Genomic DNA, 18,966 nt, shown 5'->3' with positions numbered 1-18,966 from the left:
TAGGTATCACATTTGCTTGAGTTAGAGCTATTGGGGTTGTAAACGTATAAATGGACTTTTCTTGCCACATAAATTGGTCAACAATGCCATGTAATTTGGTCATCTCTGCCACATAATTCCAGTGGCCCGGCATACACCTAAAGCACTTCCATTTACCTCCTTCCTCTATCTGCAGCAAAAAATGAAAATATTGCCATTTTTTATTATATTTTTTTAATAATCTTATTTTTGGGTCCCCACACTACATGGGGGGGTACCTCAAAATAATAATATAAAAAAAGAGATGACTTAGATAGAAAGAGCATATCGTACTGGCCGTCTTGATGGTGGTACCTTTGCCATAGGACCACTACACAGTGAGTTATTGGCAAAAATGTTTTGTAAAAAGAATGTCCCACAAAGCATTATGGGGCTAGTTTTCACGTGCAGCGAATATTGTAGTATCTTGACTGTAATGCTCAGAACAGCACCTAGAGGACACCACAATAAAAATAGCATTTGTAAGAAACATGGTCATGTAACCATATAGTCAGTCCCTAGAGAGCATAACCACATGAAAACAGAATGGCAGAACGTAGTGCATTGTAAATGTATATTTAGCCCAGAGAGGGCGTAGGGCATTACACATTTTCAGGCCTAGCATGCCTACTAGAATAATATTACAAACAAGGTGTTTAAAACACAAACTACTCCTAGCTATAAAACAATAGTTCCAACCATGAGAAAACTTAAAAAGACACTGGTTGATGGGAGGTGTTATTATTTTGCCCCCCACAACCTAGTGTGGGGACCCAGCGATGACCTAGACAGAAAGGGTGTGTTGCACTGAACATTTTGATGGCGTCCCATTGTTCAAGGACCACCACAAGGTGAGTTATGGGCAAAAACATGTTTTGTCAAAGGAATGCCCTGCAAAGCATTATGGGGCGAGCTTCCGAATAGTATCTTGATTATAATGCTCAGAGCAGCCCCTAGAGGACACCATAATAAAAATAGCATTTGTAAATAACATGGTCATGTAACCATATAGTCAGCCCCTAGAGGGCATAATGACATGCAAACAGAATGGCAGAAAGTAATGCAGTGTAATCATAAATGTAACTTCTAGAGGTCATAGTGCCATACATATTTTCAGGCCTAACATGCCTACTGCAATACTATTATAAACAAGGCCCTTAAAACACAAACTACTTCCTGCTGTGAAACAAAAGTTCCAGCCATGAGAGGGGTTAAACAGACAATGAATGGTGGCAGAGGTTACTATTTTGGGGTTCCCCAACCATAGTGGGGACCCAAAGTTGGCCTAGACAGAAAGAGTATGTTGTGCTGAACTTTTTGATGGTGGTCCCATTGTCCTAGGACCACCACATGGTGAGTTATGGGCAAAAACATTTTCGAGAAGGAATGCCCTGCAAAGCATTATGGGGCAAGTTTCCGAGTGCAGCAAATATTGTAGTGTTGTGACTGTAATGTTCAGAACAACCCCTAGAGGGCACCATAATAAAAATGGCATCTGTAAGAAAAGTGGTCATGTAACCATATAGTCAACCCCTAGAGGGCATAACAACATGAAAACAGAATGGCAGAAAGTGATGAAGTGTAACCATAAATTTAACCTGAAGATGGCGTAGTGTCTTACACATTTTCAGGCCTAGCAGGCCTACTGCAATACTATTATAAATTAGTCCCTTAAAACACAAACTGCTCCCAGCTGTAAAACAAAAGTTCTAGCCACGAGTGTTTAAAAAGACACTGAACGGTGGGAGGGGTAACTACTTTTGCTCCCCACAACCTAGTGTGGGGACCCAAAGATGACCCAGACAGAAAGAGTATGTCATGGTTAACGTTCTGGTGGTGGTCCCATTGTCGTAGGACCACCAAACGATGAGGTATAAGCAAATATGTTTTGTAAAAAGAATGCCCCACATAGCATTATGGGGCAGGTTTCTGAGTGCAGTGAATGTTGCTTTATCGGCTCTCCCTCTGTTAAGTGTGGCAGTTTGTATATTTTTCAACTGCTAAACTAGTAGTAAGTGCTGCTTGTGTAAAGCGTTCCTCCGATCGAGTTTGCGCTATATGAAACTTAAAAAAAAAAAGAACCCCCCTCCAGCTTGCAGCCTTTAAGCGCAGACACAACAAAGAAACATCGGCATGCCCAAAAACGAGGAAGAAACAACATATGTTCAAGGAGCGTGAAGCAGAGAGGCAAAAGAAAAAAGTAGTGAACCACACTAAGGTATATGCAAATCGTGCAATAACCCATGTAACAGCGTCAGTCTCCAAGTAGGCAACAAAGCAGCCTCAAGGCAGGACAAACATAAAGCATTTACTTACGAAATCAAGGGAATTTTGAAAGGCAGGCCAAGGAACGAATGAAAGTGATGTGTGTGAGATGGGCATGGTGAAAGCCCACAGAAGTAGTTTACAACATGTCGAGAGAGAGCACTTGCGCGCTGCATAGGCTCGACTCAAAAAGTTAAATGAATTCAGAAGAGCATTACACAGGCAGAAGGACATAGTAATATTGATGAAGCTTTTGTACAGCAGGATTCCAGGTAGAATCTGTTGAGTGAAATGCAGGCACGTCTTTGGCAGCAGCAGCGGGTCTGGCGCCCCCTATCTGCCGTCAGATTCTACGTTTCTACGAAAGTAGGTAATTTGGTTAATTCACATTGAAAGGAGGTCTTTGTGCACTGCGCAGCTAACTGTATTACACGACCAGCGCTAACACGTGTGCTTGCATTGTTGCTAAAACGAGTTCCACTAATTGTAGTAGCAGCTGTTATTTACAGTGCTTGAATTCCCTCTGGAGTTTAAACTGCCATAAGGTAAAACTGTTATTTATTTCCGTTGGTGATGGGTTTCAAGGTAGGTGACGGGCTGGAGTAACGCTTAAGGAGGCACGAAACAAGGCTGCAGTGGCCCCACATGCAAAGGAGCACGAAACCTTATAACCACGATACTGAAAACATCAAGCCGAAAGTCCGTCAAAGATAATGCAAGACAGGAAGATAAATATTACACTCAGTGGGAGCCTTTATCCAAAGTGAGTTGCATTTATCAGTTGTCAGCATTCTCAATAAAAACATATGTTCCTCATGTGAAATGTAAATACTTGAAAAACACAGAGCTGTACTGGTCATAAGAGACACAACACAGTTCATGGGCTGAGAACCAGGATGCTGCTTGCGGTTGAATGGGAAGGATGGATAGATCATCAGCTATCCAAGCTGACTAACAACCCTGAGGGAAGATACAACTGTCATGCAAATGATATATAATTTGAACTTCCTTCAAATCCTTTGATCAGACTCACTCTTTACACTCACTGGGTATGCTCCTGGAAGCTGGCCTGAACACATTTACAGAACTGAGAAAAAAAAGCATTTGCAATGCAACAGGTCTCTCATTTCTTCGAGTTAGAGCTATTAGCAGTTGTAAACTCCCAACCGGACTTTTCTTGCCACACTAAATGGGAAAAAAGACCGCGATCGCGCTGCTACAGTTCACCCGTGGTCAAGCCTATCGGCAAAAGTGCAATTATCTACGTAACCGGCAAAAGTGCAATTAACTATGTAACAAGCGAGATCGCGCTGCGAAAAAAGATAAAAAGTAGTCCACAAACCGGACGGAAAACAGCGAGCCTTGCATGTTTTCAGTACTTGGTCGCTGCGCTCGAGGATGGCTATCCACCGGAAAAGGAATGACGTATGCATGCCTTCCACTAATGAAAGCAAGCAGATTTTAACAGGCAAGCCCACGAACCAATGAAAGACACTGACGTGACATGGACTTGGCTCCGAGCCCTTTTCTAACTACTAAAGCGCCTCGCAAGCGAAACGCATGCGCAAGCGCATGCGACGCAGGCTCAACCCTAAAAAGACTAATGTTGAACACAAGATCGATTAAAGCACCAGCCACAAGGGCGTGTCCAATAAGCTTACAGCTTGCGTGGGGTGGTCGGCTCTTGCTATTTGGATTTCACACCCTGCCCCTTAGGACTCATGTCATGAAACTCCCTGCCAGGTTTCATGCATGCCAAATTGGTCTGAGTAATTCATAATAATTATGTTAATAAAAGTGGGAGAATCATGGTACTAGAAAAAGTGCTTCTGAATGCAACTGTAACAGAAATTGTAAGAATTTTTTCCCCACACCTGGAATTCAGTCTTTTATACCTTTTCCATTAAATCATTATATTTTCATGGAAAAGGTATTCTGTTATTATGGCTTTTCTCCAAAATGAAGTTTTGTCAGTCTGATTATGTCAGTGTGGCATTCTTCCCTAAGTCTCGCCTTAGACAAAGCATGCGCTGTCACTTGCAAGATCTTTTCTTACCTAAGAACAAAAACTTAAATAAAATGGGCTTCAAGTCTGCTCATCACTTGTTGGCTTCATTGTCACTCACATTTCTTTTCTCATCGTTGGCCAGCGGTAGCTGTTTTATTTTTGCAGTCTCGCCTTGCTTTGGATGATTTTGGTTTCACCTTCATAAGATTCAACGCACACTCTAAAGCGCTGCAGGGAATCATCTGCTTGTGATTTACAACTCCCTTCTCCTTGTTCTCTACAGTTCGTAACACAGGTAAGCAGAGCTGCCACAACTTTCCTTTCAGTATGGAGAATAACGAGCTCTTCAAACACTTAGGCCCTAATTACCAGTTTGGAGACTGGGAAAGGCTGCCCGCCAAACTCCCGCGGTTAGGAGACCCTAATAGGAGGCCCTATCCCGCTGGCTCAGTGGGAAAAGCACAACAACATTGATGCCGGGTCATAATAGAGCCTGCGGCAATGCTGTTGTGGATCAGGTGCACCAGCAGTGATTTGCGCTACGGGGCTGGCCAGGGGGACCCCGCACTGCCATGCCCATGCCCCTGGCCCCCGTCTCCGCCAGCCTTTGCATGGTGGTAAAACCACTATGTTAACGCTGGCAGAGAGAGGGGTTGTAATCCCCAGGGCAGTGCTGCTTGCAGCATTGGCCAGGTGGATTGGGACCACTGGCACCGCCAGGCCGTCGGGCGGCCGAAAAGTGGCATACCGGCGGTCTGACCTTGACGGTAATGCCACAGTCGTAATATCATGGTTGGGGGCGGTCCGACCGCGACGCAGGAGGCCTGAAGACCGCCAGCCTCATAATGAAGGCCTTAATGTACAGTATTGCAAAATCAAATTGTCAGTGGCAATAACTGTTGTAATCAACATCTATTGCCGTTTTTAATTCCTGCAAAGTCCACTTGGTGTACTGTTACATTTGTAAAACAAACAGCTGCCTGTCTGGATATTTAGTGAACATGCCTGGCTCTCTAAGGCTTCCCTTCTACTTTTGCAGACCAAATATCATTTTACAGCCACATACAGGATGTTATGTTTAATTACTAAAAATGGAACCCTTATGTTTTTTAATTATTTGTTCCTTTCTGCCCATCCTCCTTCCACGTTTTGCTTTGTCTTTTGCCTCCTACTAAAGATTTGTTACATCTCCCCAGTTTCACATACTTATACTTTTGAAGCACGCTGCTTTTTTACCAATTTAAAGGAGCATGATGATAACATTTTTAAAACACAATGTAAGTCCTTTCAAAAACTTCATACTTGCAATATTATACTATAGCAGGCCAGACCACATCATACGACAGGTCATACCATGCCATACCATACTATACAATCACAAGCCATATCATCTCATACTATGACAACCCATTCCCATAACAGGCCATACCATTCTATAAATGCAAAAACAACAAGTGATGGACGGAATGCTGAACATTGTCAAACATTCACCCCCAGTCACAGATCTGGGTTTAATCCATCGTTTTTTTGCTGCCCATGCCATTCCAGTTTGGACCCAGCCATATGCAAATCAGTCTTGACCCTGTTCCCCATGGGAACAGTCCAGCCCGAACTGCTAAGCCAGGTCTTCCCTGGACTGGAAACAAGCATCCTGGGACCGGTTTCGGGGTTTCACCCCTCATCAGCCAGGCTAGCTTGAATCCAGTGGCATGGGAAGCACGGGACCCACGTCTGGGGACGGAATGCTGAACATTGTCAAACATTCACCCCCAGTCACAGATCTGGGTTTAATCCATCGTTTTTTTGCTGCCCATGCCATTCCAGTTTGGACCCAGCCATATGCAAATCAGTCTTGACCCTGTTCCCCATGGGAACAGTCCAGCCCGAACTGCTAAGCCAGGTCTTCCCTGGACTGGAAACAAGCATCCTGGGACCGGTTTCGGGGTTTCACCCCTCATCAGCCAGGCTAGCTTGAATCCAGTGGCATGAGAAGCACGGGACCCACGTCTGGGCATACCCTTCCCACTTAGGGCGACAAATGCAAAAACAACAAGTGATGGACATACCATTCTATATACTGATAACCCATACCATGCCATACCATACAATGCAATGGCAAACCATCCCATCCCATACAAAACTAGACAATGACAAGCTATACCACAGCATACTATACCATACAATAACCAGCCAACCCATACCTTACCATACAATACCATACCATATGATGCAATGTCAAGCCATACCATACCATTCTAAACCATAATAGGCCATAATATACCATACAATGCGCTACAATAGCAGGCCATAACAGACCACATCATACTAGACTAGACCAAACCATACCATTCCACACTGTACAGCATAAATTAAAAAAAACATTAACAAAGCCAATACATCTCAATAGATGAGACCTATTGGCTTTGACCATGCTTGTTTTGGAGTTGCTCCACAATAACAAAATGCTGCATTAAAACACCTAAACACAGTAGCAGATACCAAAATGCAGGAAATTTAAAACAACTCTAGGCCAAAGAGGGAAAAGTAATTTTGTTAAACATTACTGTGCCATATCCTTCTCCCACTAACACTTTTGTTTTAGCGTGGCTGTGAAGGTTGTGACGTGATAAATGAGGTCTGTTCATGCAAATATAACACTGCAGACACGCCACTTACTAAGAATTTTCTTGAAACAAGCAAATAGTCAGAACGTTATTTTCTAGAACGCCTCAAACACGGCGTTTTGTACACTGTAACCTGGAATTGTCAATTTTTCAACAAGTAGGATATTCTGAGAGGTAACTCAGTGGCGACTCGTGTCACTTTTAGAGCACAAGAATGGATACGCTTAATGTCGTCTCGCATGGGCTTAATGAAAACGACATACTGCCTTTATTTACATGTCGTTAGGAGGGGCATTTTAATGTATTAGTCGCTTACATAAAAACTGACAAATAGACTATGACATTATTGGAGCGTGATATCTGTGAATTTAATCATGACATATATATTTAATGGTCATTTTGGTTTGGATTCTGGGTCTTCGCAGAGAGTAAAATCTGACTTCCTCTAATGCATCACATAAAAGTGTTGAACAACTATTGCAAGTGCACTGCTTTCAGGACTGCTAGACGGTTACTTTGAAACATGGAAGAATTCTTAGAAATGATTTGAAATCTTTAAAAAAAAAGGCTGATTTGAACTGACTCTGACGACAGAAACACGTCACCTTTTTAATGTTGTGTATGTATGCGCAAATAGTTCATGGAGAACTCCTGCATCCTCATCTCTTGGAAGATAGGCATTGGTGCATTTTTTAATAACTTCCCAGGGTTTCATTACTGTTTTGTACCGCTAATAAGTACGTGAGAGCGTCTTTTTGACATCTATGTGGCTGTTTGGCATTTTTACATTATTTATGTAACTGCACATATAAATTCAGCATGTACGGATTTTAGGCTTTCCATGAACACAGTAGAGTAAAAGCAGAAACCTATTGGCCCACTTGAGAATATTTCTTGTTCTGCAATCAGTATTGCTCAGCGACTGCTATTTAACAAAGAAAGAACATCAAGCCTCATGTACTAACGATTTTAATACTCGCAGACTCTGTTTTGAGAAATCAGAGGGTTAGCGAATGCTAAGACCATTTTCAAAATGTACAATACCCATTTAACGATTTGGAAAAGGTTTTCAGAATCGTTAAATGAGTTTAAGAAACTATTACGAATCAGTAGTTGCAATGGGCATGGTAAGGGCATCCCTTCCAAATACCAAATCCTTATGTTATATACAGTAGGAATGTTTTTCACCCAAAATCCGGTTGCAAAACATTAATATTTTACTGTTGCTTCAAAGGAGGTGGTAACCTATTTCCAAATGGAAATGGGTCCCCAAAGGATACCTTCAGCTTTCTGGATGTTTTAAAAACATTTTTTAGGACAGGCAGTAGTCTCGAGACCAAAGCTTACTAATAAAATATGTTTGTAAAATGCATCACGTTTTCCATTTAGCAATAGTGGCTACATTTAAACAAGAAAGATTGCTTTATTGAAAAGTAAATGCAGACGTGGCGGTCTGCTGACCCCAGGAGGTCACTCTGACTCCAATTGTAGCCAATCGTAGTGGGTACAAATTTGCGGCCTACCTCTTTAATATTTATGAGGTAGGTCGAATTGTGACACTATGATTCTGTATTTTGTAAACCAACCTATTAATACATAGGCCAGTTCACAAAATACAAAATCATTCGATAAAACTGGATGTGCAAATTGCAACCGTGGTTCCCAAATTAATTTTTAGTCCAGGAAGCCCATCCTTCCTTAGTTTGAGGAGGCCAGAGAGACAGTGGCGACCCATTATCAGACTTAACATAGAAGTTAAAACACATTGTACTCAGCAGATGTAGATAAACCAGGCATGCCATCAGGGCAATGGACTGGGGTGTCTTATGTCTGTAGCTTTTCAAGCACTCAGTCTACCTCCTGTCCCAATTATTTTTTTGTCATGTGAGTAAAGCTGTCCAGACAATAGATTTGTATGTCATAAGACAGAAGCTTTGTGCATTGCATTTTTACCACTCTTTTCCTGTGATGGTGGTACGACACTTGACCTCAGAGGAACAAGAGAAGCACAACAAAGCTGCCCACGCTGTGTGTTGTCAGATATGCATTAGAGGCACAATGTACTGAAGGACTACTTGACGTATGTTGGTCACGTCAGGGGTTAGGAGAATGGTGATGGTTCCCCAATGGAGGTGACCTCTTTGGGGTGATACACAAAAATGAAAACAAACCATACATCTTAGTATACTAATTAACACAAAATAAATAAATTATTATTTTTTATTTATACTTTGATTTTTTCTGTTTGAGTATGCACCTAAAAGGTTGTGATCAGTCAGTGAACAAAACAAATGCAAGAATTAAGGGTTGTATAGCAAGACAATACTCTTGTAACCTATAAGTAGTCGATTATAGGGTTAGCAACAATTTGACCCTAGAAATTCTTTCAAATGATTATAATGTTAAACCTCTCGATTTGATGTTAGCTTTCCAATCAGTTTGCACACACTAGAAAAGAATCAAGCTCACAGATTAAAATCTCCATAAACTAAAAAAAGTTTAGTGTACAGGGTATCTCGAAGTAATCCACTGTGATACAATCTATGATTCAGTGATACAATGTCTGATACAGTCTATAATACAATAAAATGAACAATTAAGTTTACACATTTTTGGAGTTTAAAATTGCTTACAGAACCAACTTGAATCAAAATACAAATAAAAAATAACTTGGTGCTTTGATCAAAAGTGTTGGAATTGCAAAAAAAAGCTGAATGGAAATATTTAATAATATAGATTTTGCAATGGTGGTTACATAGAGAAACCTGAAAAGGAATTCTCGTAATCTCACAGCTCAAAATAATTTACTTTTTACAATTCTTGCTGGTAGGAAGTGCACAGTTATTACAGCTGATACGCCAACAAAATGTGGAACTTGGCAAAAAAGGGAGATTATGATCTCACTAAAAACCTTTGAGGATGCTGTTCCACAAGCACACTGGTGGAATTAGGTCTCTGCTCTATACATAAAAGGCTACGAAGTTAACATCGTTCTGATGGATGAAATTTATTACAGGGACGTTGTTTTGCTTCAACTCCAAGAATCAGATCCCTTAGTCAAAGTTATTGAAGAAATGAAATAATCACGCCAGGGGGCCACAGCAGTCTCCTAACTGTGTTACTTCAGTGCAGTTTCTTAGGGAGTTCTTCCCTTCTCAGTCCCTTTTTAGTGGGTCTGAAAATGCCCCTATTCCACAATCCTGACAGGAAGCTATTTTTGAATGCTGTGCTACAAAAAGGGAGCCTGACCGAAAACTGCAAATTAAAGGTTAGTTTCTTTGTTAGCTTTGACCTCTAAGATATTTGCACGGGCTTTACTATTATGTAATGAAAGCAAATACATCAAGAGATATCAGAGAATGTACAAAGCAGGGGGGTTATCGTCCAAGTCATCTGTCAATTGATTATTGTATTGGTCTCCGGGCCTTAGCAGGAAGATCTATGGAGACAGGTGGCAAACTCCGGTGCTCTCTGTTGACCTTCGCGCACCTTTTGATCAGTCTATCGAAACCTGTATTGGAGCAAGCTTGTAACTTATGAGATAACAAAAGTTATTTTTATATGATCCAATTGCTCCATACCTGGGCTCAAGTTAACCTGAAGAGGAATGAAATCTTGTCTCCCAAGATCTTAATTGAAAATGGCATAAAGAAAGGCTGTCTTTTAGTTTGCCTACTGTTTAATTTAATCCTGTCTGATTTTCCAGATTTCATTAATGAAACTCATTCATTCTCCCCTAAAATCGGGACATTTTATGCCTTACGTAGGCTGACAATTTGTTTTTATTGGATTACATTCCTGTCGCCCTACAGAGAAAAATCAAAACTCCAAGTTCTTACTGCTCCCATAATTTGTTAAAACCATAAATGTATCTAGACCAAAACTCTGATTTATTATTCTATATCGAACAAATTCTAATGATTTATTTTCGATTTCTCATTGGAGTGGGTCATAACTTATAAATACCTAGGTCTACATTTTGCTAACGGTCTTGTTTGGGATGAGCAGCTCTCTATTTCAAAACCTGCACTTTTAGCAACAACCAATGCCCAAAAAAAGTTTAACTTCAAATATAGGGGGGAATTTCTTTAGTATTCTGAGAATAGCTATTTTAAGTAAATGAACACATCGAGCTCTCTGTGGCACGCTGAATTAGTTTCTTTCTATTCAAAGGTAGACTGAAAGCACACAGAATCTTCTTGTCTTAAAAAATTACTCTGTGTCCCTCAGAGTTCTATGATTCAAACTATTAGATTGGAATTTAAGTTTCCATTGTGTAAATGTCATGCTAAAACCTGCACTCTCCACTTATTAAATTGCTCACTTATGGAAGATAAGGTCTCAGTAATTACCTGGGGAGCTGGTTCAGACAGATATTTAAGGGTTTTAAAGACTACAGTCCATCAATCCATCCCGGATACCAAGATACAAGAACTTGACAGGTGATTAACCATACCAAAGCTAAGCAAATTTTAAATACACAAGTTATGCAAGATAGCACAATCAATAAAAGATGCTACTTGGCCTGTAAAAGCTCTGTTAATAACTTCCACAATTGGATCAGTGCTCATGGAATATTCCCTTATTTATTAGAGATTCCAAATAAATATATAGCATACATAATTCTGATAATTAGGATTGGTACCAATCCATCGCAGCTGATCACAGGTTGCAGATCTATTCTTAAGGCGAATGGCAGTCACTACTTTTGCCACTTAAATGTGAAATTTAATATAGTTCATATCCTTTTGGCTTATCAACATTTTATTATAGAAAGGTAAACAATTTTACTTTCAGTATTCTTAAAGTATGGGTGCTGCATTAGACTCAAAGCTTTAAACATTTGATTCTCTTTAAAATCATTTGATATTGGAATTGCCTTGGGTAAATAGTTTAAGGTAACTCAAGAATGGACACTCTGTAGATGGATGGCTCCATATTAATTTAACTTGGAACCCTAAATGTCTTTTTTATGGTTCCAACAGAAATATGAATTTTGGATTGCATCTCACAATGTATTTTTATACCGTTTGCTGACTCTTAGATTTCGATATGTTATTGAATTCTTATTTGGGTATTATGTTTTTTCCTCTCCCTTTCTTCTTGTAATTGTATTTCCTGCTGTACATTACTAAAGGATCCCATTCTTTGTCAGTAAAAAGATTATACATAGTTAAATTAGCCTAGTAATAATATTTTTTTTACCATTTAGTGATTTCCTTGAGAATGTTTCTCAGATCATTATAAAATGTATTTAAAACAATTGTAAACTGTAATTAAAAATGTAGATTAATGGAGCTGATGCCCCAAGTGAGGTGCATAAAGCTTGTGCCTCAATAGGAATAAAAACATCTAACATATCTTTTTATTTTTGGTTGGCATTGGTAAAGAACTGATAGTGTTTCAAGTTTAACTACTATGGGGTATTTTATGTGTTCATCTGGGTGACAATGTGAGCCAGACTAGCTGCTATAATATTTATTGTTTTCATTTCTTTTTTTATCTACAGTATTTATTGTTTTATTCAAGATTTCTGAAGCGGGGCTTTCTTTTAAGCTAAGTGTATGTCTAACCAACTAGCTGTATTTTTGTATGCTTTTATTATAATGGTATGATGGCAGCCCAGCCCTTGCCTGCTTCAAAACCAAGGCACTTGCCATTGTGCGGCGAGGCTGGTACTGCTAGCATCAAAGGCAGTGGTCAGAACCCCATTGGGCAACGTCAGTTGTGGAAGTGGGTGACCTCAGCAGTGGCATCCAGCCCCCCTTCAGAAAAAACTGCAGACTGAAACATATTTGCTTATTAATTAATTAATTTAGTTATTTGTTTTTACAAATTAAGCACTAAGGGAAATACTATGTTACCGTAGCAGATTTTCCTAGCATCAGGGAGCAGGCAGCAAATAGCCTTTACCGTCTCTAAGTATATTCTGAAGAACCTAACAGTGCACACACTAGAAACTTAATTAAAAATAAACATAACACAATTTCTCCATTTATTTTTAAGGCATGACTGAACCTACCTAATTCTGCCAGCTTTTTCCCACATAAGGTTCCGATATAGGATAGAAAATAAGCAGTATTTAAAAAGTATTGATTGTCAGTATACTGGCTTTGCACTAGTAGGACCCCTTTAATCACCATATATGAGGGGCTTACAAATTACATTCTTAGCAGTTTGTACCTGCTGGACCGCAGTGCAGGTAGAAAACAAGCATTGGCAAAGCACTGGTGTTGGCTCCAAGCTTTTTGGGTTTGTCAATACGTCTTATGTTTTGGCACGATTTTTGCAAAATGTTATTGTTTAGGGGAAGCTATTATTGCTGGGTCAATCTAAAAACACATTGTTTTAAAGCAAAAATATGTTTGGTTTCAAAGAACACACTTCGGCATTGTAGTCTCTAGTACTGGAGGGAATCACTTTGTGTATGAATGTGTTCCTTCCGAAAGAGCAGAATGTTGTCACTTGCCGCCATTTGCTGAAGTGGGCTGACCCATTGCCCCATTTTGTATGCTGTAATGGGTGGAAGAAAATGTAAATGTTGTAATACCACACAGGTGAATGAAGAGGGCTGGCTGAAAGACCCTGTAAGTAAGCTCATTATACATACATTTACAGTAAAATCCTAGAGAATCTACTACAGCTGTGAGGGAAATTCATCCTACCAGACCCTCTCTCGGTGTTTAATCATTCTTACTAGCCCAGTAATTAAGAGATGCGTTGTTATCCTACACCAGTATTAAGTTACTTTCTTTATCCCTAATGTCTCTCGTTTGCTAGTAGGCCTTTTACTATTATTAATACAGCACTTTCAAACCAACTAATTAGTGCAATCCATGCAATACCCATGAAAGGCCAGTACAAATAACCTCGTGTGACGTTATATTCAGAGGATGGAATTAAGCACAGCTCATAACCATGCCTGGGCTTCAGCATCTTCTATTGACTGACAAAGTGTGGACCAAGTTAAAAAGAGAACAGGGTCCTGTTGCTGCAGATTATTATTAGCCGTGGGTCCCTGTGTGCCTTATTGACTTAAGACTAGACCAAGACTAGCACTTTCATCTACAATTAGACGTATTGTAAGAACACCTATCCTTTGTAGGCATGACATACAAATATGAGATTAAATGATGTAAAGGGTCATCAAATCATCCTCACCCATTTCTTCCCCACATATGAAACACAATTTGTATATGGTTCACCAGACTTACCCTGCATCCTCACTGTCATTGCTCCTCTCACTATCTTGGCCTGTTTTCTAATTATTTCACTATTTATCACGGTTGCTGGGAGGTCTTAGCCTCCAAATTTGGCCCCCAAAAGAGAGGCGCTATTGGCCTGGAGCTTCTAGGTCCCTGAGGCTGTGCAATATTATTATTTTAAGGGACCGACACTACCTAACCCTAAACCAGGACATAGATTTGGTTTCCGTGCTATAGTAACTCACAATACTAAAATTCTCAATGCTGTCCCATTGAATTGTAGGTTACTGGCACACTGTTCTGTTCACTGCCTCTGAGTTTGGTTTGTTTCAGCTTGTGATTGGCAGGATGACAAATATTACCAGGTAGTAAACCTGTTACAAAGTACCTCTATTTTAGAGAAGGCATTAAGCCTCTCTTTTACTGTACTGTCATTATGATTAGTTATGAAGAGAAAACAGTACTTTTGTGAACAATGAGCCCAATGTTTCTAGTATATTGCTGTTTTGCTTTCATTTTCAGAAGTGTTCCAGTGTTTGCAAGTATTTATTGTTCGCAAGCAGTGTGTAGTCTGTATAACCAGGGGGCTGGCTTTATGGCTGTAATGCGCTGTATTTTTGTGTATTGTGTTATATGTACTTACTCTGTTCGATTCCCATTCGTACAGTAAATATAATTCTAGTGTCTTAAAAGAGTATTGCTTTACGCCATTAGCCTCCATGAAAAGTGTAGATTGACTTACTGAGAGTATAGAGAAGGGCTGTCCAATTGACGATATTACAGTCCGTGGAGATGGTTCATTTACAAAATGCCCGAGGGACCCTTTTGTTACGCTAGGACTTTATTCCCCCCCGTATTTGACCATTTTGCATAATCACGTCACTCTAATTTCAAGGGCAGAGGCGCTAATATGCCAACCTCATTGTAGTATTTCATTTTGGACTGTGGCAGGGCTGTGCTCCGAGGTTCATCTCTCGGACTGGCATGATTTTATTTTGTAAATTCTCAATTTTTATGTTTCCAGGAAACATGGGGATCTTAGTGTATTGAGATCAATGGTTTTATGACATTCCATCTGCTGACCGCAACTTCTCCGGCAGCAAGAGCCAAGGGGGTTTTTGTCCATTTATATTTCTAATTTATTGTCTGTTTCACCTATGAACAAGTTGATTAGCGCTCTCCATGTTATCAAATCATTTTTATCAAAATGTTGTACAAGCTTAGTTTAGCTCTTGTTAACTTTCAGAACAATGCATTATTATAGGACATACTTAATGTACTACTTCAATTGAACCATGATCTTGAAGTTATATGTTGTCATAAAAGGAAAGAGGTTTTTATTCTTTAGGGAGGTCATTTTAATATTCATTTATGACAACTACCATCCAAGAAGATTTGCAGTATGGCAGACATATATTATATGGATCAATCCTATTTCATCCATAATGTTTACAGAGCTAAGTTGAATGATCTGGTGTCTAAGCATGATCTTGTAACTGTGTGCCCCTCCAAAACCATTTAATTGTACATTTAAGGGCAGAGATCATATTATTGCCATTGATAATATCCTGTCATCTTATAAATTTAGTACATTATTATCTAACTCCACTACTCACTCTATATCGATGAGCGATCACTACCCTCAGAGTGTCAATGCCCCTTTCCCGACTAGTCAGGAGAGAACCCACATAAAGGGTACTGTTAACAATACTGAAATAGCTACTTGTAACAGCATCTCTTTATGCTGGACCCAGGTTGATCCAGTCAATGTCTTTGAAAAACTAGTCGTTGATCTAAGAGAGGCCTTTGATACTTGTGAAGACGATTCTCCCAACGACGATGATATTAAGGATGTTTTCTTAGTTTTTTTGAGTGGGATTAAAGAACATTTAACTAGATCTGGCCTCCCAGGCTGGACATAATAGATCAGGATGGTTTGATTATAAATGTTCTAAAGCCCATAGGGGACTTAAAGCAGCCCTTCATAAATCTCCCAGGTCAGTGTGACTGTAGTTTCGCTCTAAGAGAGATGAAATATAGAGTTAAAGAATTCTGCCTAGAGTCATAACTTGAAGCAAGTAAGATTAAAGACTGCTCAGCCTTTTGGTGTGTGATTAACGGACCCCTATTAAGGAATGAAAATGCCCCTTGATTGGAGATTGCTATTAACGAAAGTTTCGCTCAAAGAGAGATAAAATATAGAGTTAAAGAATTCTGCCTAGAGTCATAACTTGAAGGAAGTAAGATTAAAGACTGCTCAGCCTTTTGGTGTGTGATTAACGGACCCCTATTAAGGAATGAAAATGCCCCTTGATTGGAGATTGCTATTAACGAAACCGAAAAGATTACCTATTTCTTAAAGGTTTATACTGGACCTAACCTGGCATTTCTGTGGCCAGATCATGCTGATGTTGAGGAATTAACATGGGACCACAGAGGCCTATCTTTTTCCTTTGATGAGATAATACAGGGCCCTCATGGATAGTAAGAGTTGCAAAGCACCATCTTTTCAAGGTTAACATACCATTTTGGGGACCAGTTCTAACCTTGGTCCCATTGGTTTCCTATGGGATTTAGATTTCGGTGGATGAGATATCTGTCACCGTTATGACGGAGTAACCCGTCTGCCAATATTTAACTCAGGCCCTAAATAACCCAAGGGGAAGATGGTGGGTACACCCAACACTCTCACATGTAAATAGTGCTTGGTTGTCCTTATGAATGAATGTTCTGTGGCAAAAGCCTGACCTGCAGGCTGCACTGAAACTACTATGTCATTGGTATAGTTTTTCGGCTATACATCTGAGGTATGCAGGGTCGGCGGTCTGTGAGTCTGCAGAATCTCAGGCGTGAGTGTTTTCCGATTCTTGCAGTGGACAGCACATGGTTGTTTCTTTTGAATGAGGCACTGAAGTACCTCCTGAGATCTGGTGTACCTCCCCACCCACAAGGAGTACATGGAGGGCCCCTCTTATACCCAGGTCGAAGATGACTTGTCAGGGCCAGGAGGTTGGGGGCTCCTCTAGCACCAGGGGAGTGGAGTGAGTGGGGGAAGAAGCAGGGGCCTGTCTTACACCCCAGGGCTTTGGAACCACAGACCACCAGGACATATTTAGGGGGTAAAATACTGTAGGTATCCCGCATTCGGAATAAACAGTTTATAGTTCATAATCATTACGACTTGTTTGGAAGTGGCATATCAAAGTCATTTGATGTTCGCTTAACGAAAACATAAATAATGATACATGAGGGATTATTTTACCCCGAGCAATAAAAGTACACTTTTTGATGCTATTGCATCTTACAATTCAAGTCTGAACACCAAACATGTATTGTATGCGTGCTCCTCAGTAGTTTGATGTGGTTTGTAAGAAATTATTGTCAGGCTTGCTGCAAGTTTTCACTTCAGGGCACTTCGGAACTTTTTTTTTTGTGTGAAGTGGAGATGTTTGACGCATTCATGGAAACTGAGCCGATCAAGAACATTAATTATTTAAAACTTTGACTGCAGTCGCAGGCTGTGTCGTGTGCCTTAAGTCACGTCATACAATCTGTTAAAAGAATGTTTTTTGTTCTCCTCCTGAGGACGGATCATATTTCGAAGACACTAGGTGTGAACGTGGGCATACATACTACCAAAAGCCTTAGTGACTGGTAACGTTCATGCAGTCGGTGTTATAATAAATATCATTTTAAACATGAAGAGGCCCTTGGAGAGGGCACAAACACAGTGTGTAAGCTGGAGCTGTGTTTTATTTAAGGTGGACTTTAGGCTCACACTTTTGGGGGAATCTATCTAACACCTAGTTGGCATAATTGCTGACTGCTAGGCACCATCAGTTGTACCTTCGCCAGGGAAATGAAGCTCTTCCTCAGCCATAGAGACGTGGTGCTGCCAGTCATGAAGTAAGCAGGTGTTATCCCACCCACAACCCTTTACAAACGTGGTGGGCTTTCACAGGGTGGATATTTAAAAACGCTTGGCGAAGGAACGCACAGTTTTGGATGCACACTATTTTTACAGAAATGTTAAAACTGTTTGAAGAGTGTGCAAGAGTGTACTAGTTCGTAGACATGTTATCACCAGACGTTAATTTTGCCATTTCACTAGGACACAAGTACAGAGAACAGCTAGAAAGATCAAACTCTAACTATAATGGAAATCTGAGGAAAGAGCATCAATTCAACACCACAAATATGCTGTAATACTAAAGGATAATAAATAGGTTTGCTTATATGATAACATCAGATACTGAAAGATATACTTCCCAAACCATTGGACAGAAATGATTTACAGAACAAAGAGTGAAACTCTCTCTTAAGTTACTAGCTGGGGCAGGAAGTAGCGACAGAAGGGTGGTTCTGCCCTGTATAAAGGGAAGGCCTTCTTGGTGAGTTGCTCCATGCTGTAGGAGAATCACCACCTCTCAAGTTCCAGCATTTTTCCTCCACCAGCTCTTCGTAGTTCAGAAGTGCCCCCAAGCTACTGTGTCAGAACAGAAGGAGAGAAAATGAAAACGCTTACTCACTCAGCAGCATCCAAAGAAAGTAGCCCTATTCATGGACGTCATTTGCGACCCCTGGCAGTGCCTTTGCAACCCCTGGCCTCAGTGGTGGCAAAATCAGTGCCTGGAACACAGGGGCAGCTCCTCTTTATGGATGCTGGTGTAGTGCCCCAGGGTGGTTGTGCACATGTGCCACTAAGTGCGTATAGCGGCAAAACGAAATAATGACACAGGACACAGAATACTTTGTTTGCGTGTGGTGGAAAGGCCGGTCACTCCTCCGGTCCCCCTCCGCGCCTTTTCCCCATACCTTTTATTACTTTCGTCACATGATCTATGGG

General features: G+C 40.4%; 1 protein-coding gene across 7 annotated transcripts in view; it reads left to right on the top strand.

The window, feature by feature from the left end:
• CPM (carboxypeptidase M) overlaps positions 1–18,966 on the top strand; it is a 211,192-nt gene that overhangs the window by 86,514 nt on the left and 105,712 nt on the right. The window contains exon 2 of one of the 7 annotated variants that reach the window (XM_069229189.1): positions 2,869–3,046. The exons of the other annotated variants lie outside the window; for them this stretch is intronic. The gene's annotated coding sequence lies outside the window, so the exon portion shown is untranslated. The remainder of the gene's footprint in view (positions 1–2,868; positions 3,047–18,966) is intronic. 7 annotated transcript variants of the gene reach the window in all.

This window comes from Pleurodeles waltl, chromosome 4_1 (assembly GCF_031143425.1).
Source record: "Pleurodeles waltl isolate 20211129_DDA chromosome 4_1, aPleWal1.hap1.20221129, whole genome shotgun sequence".
NCBI lineage: Eukaryota > Metazoa > Chordata > Amphibia > Caudata > Salamandridae > Pleurodeles > Pleurodeles waltl.
Note: the sequence above shows the minus strand (reverse complement) of the source record. Positions and strands in the feature narration are given on the sequence as shown.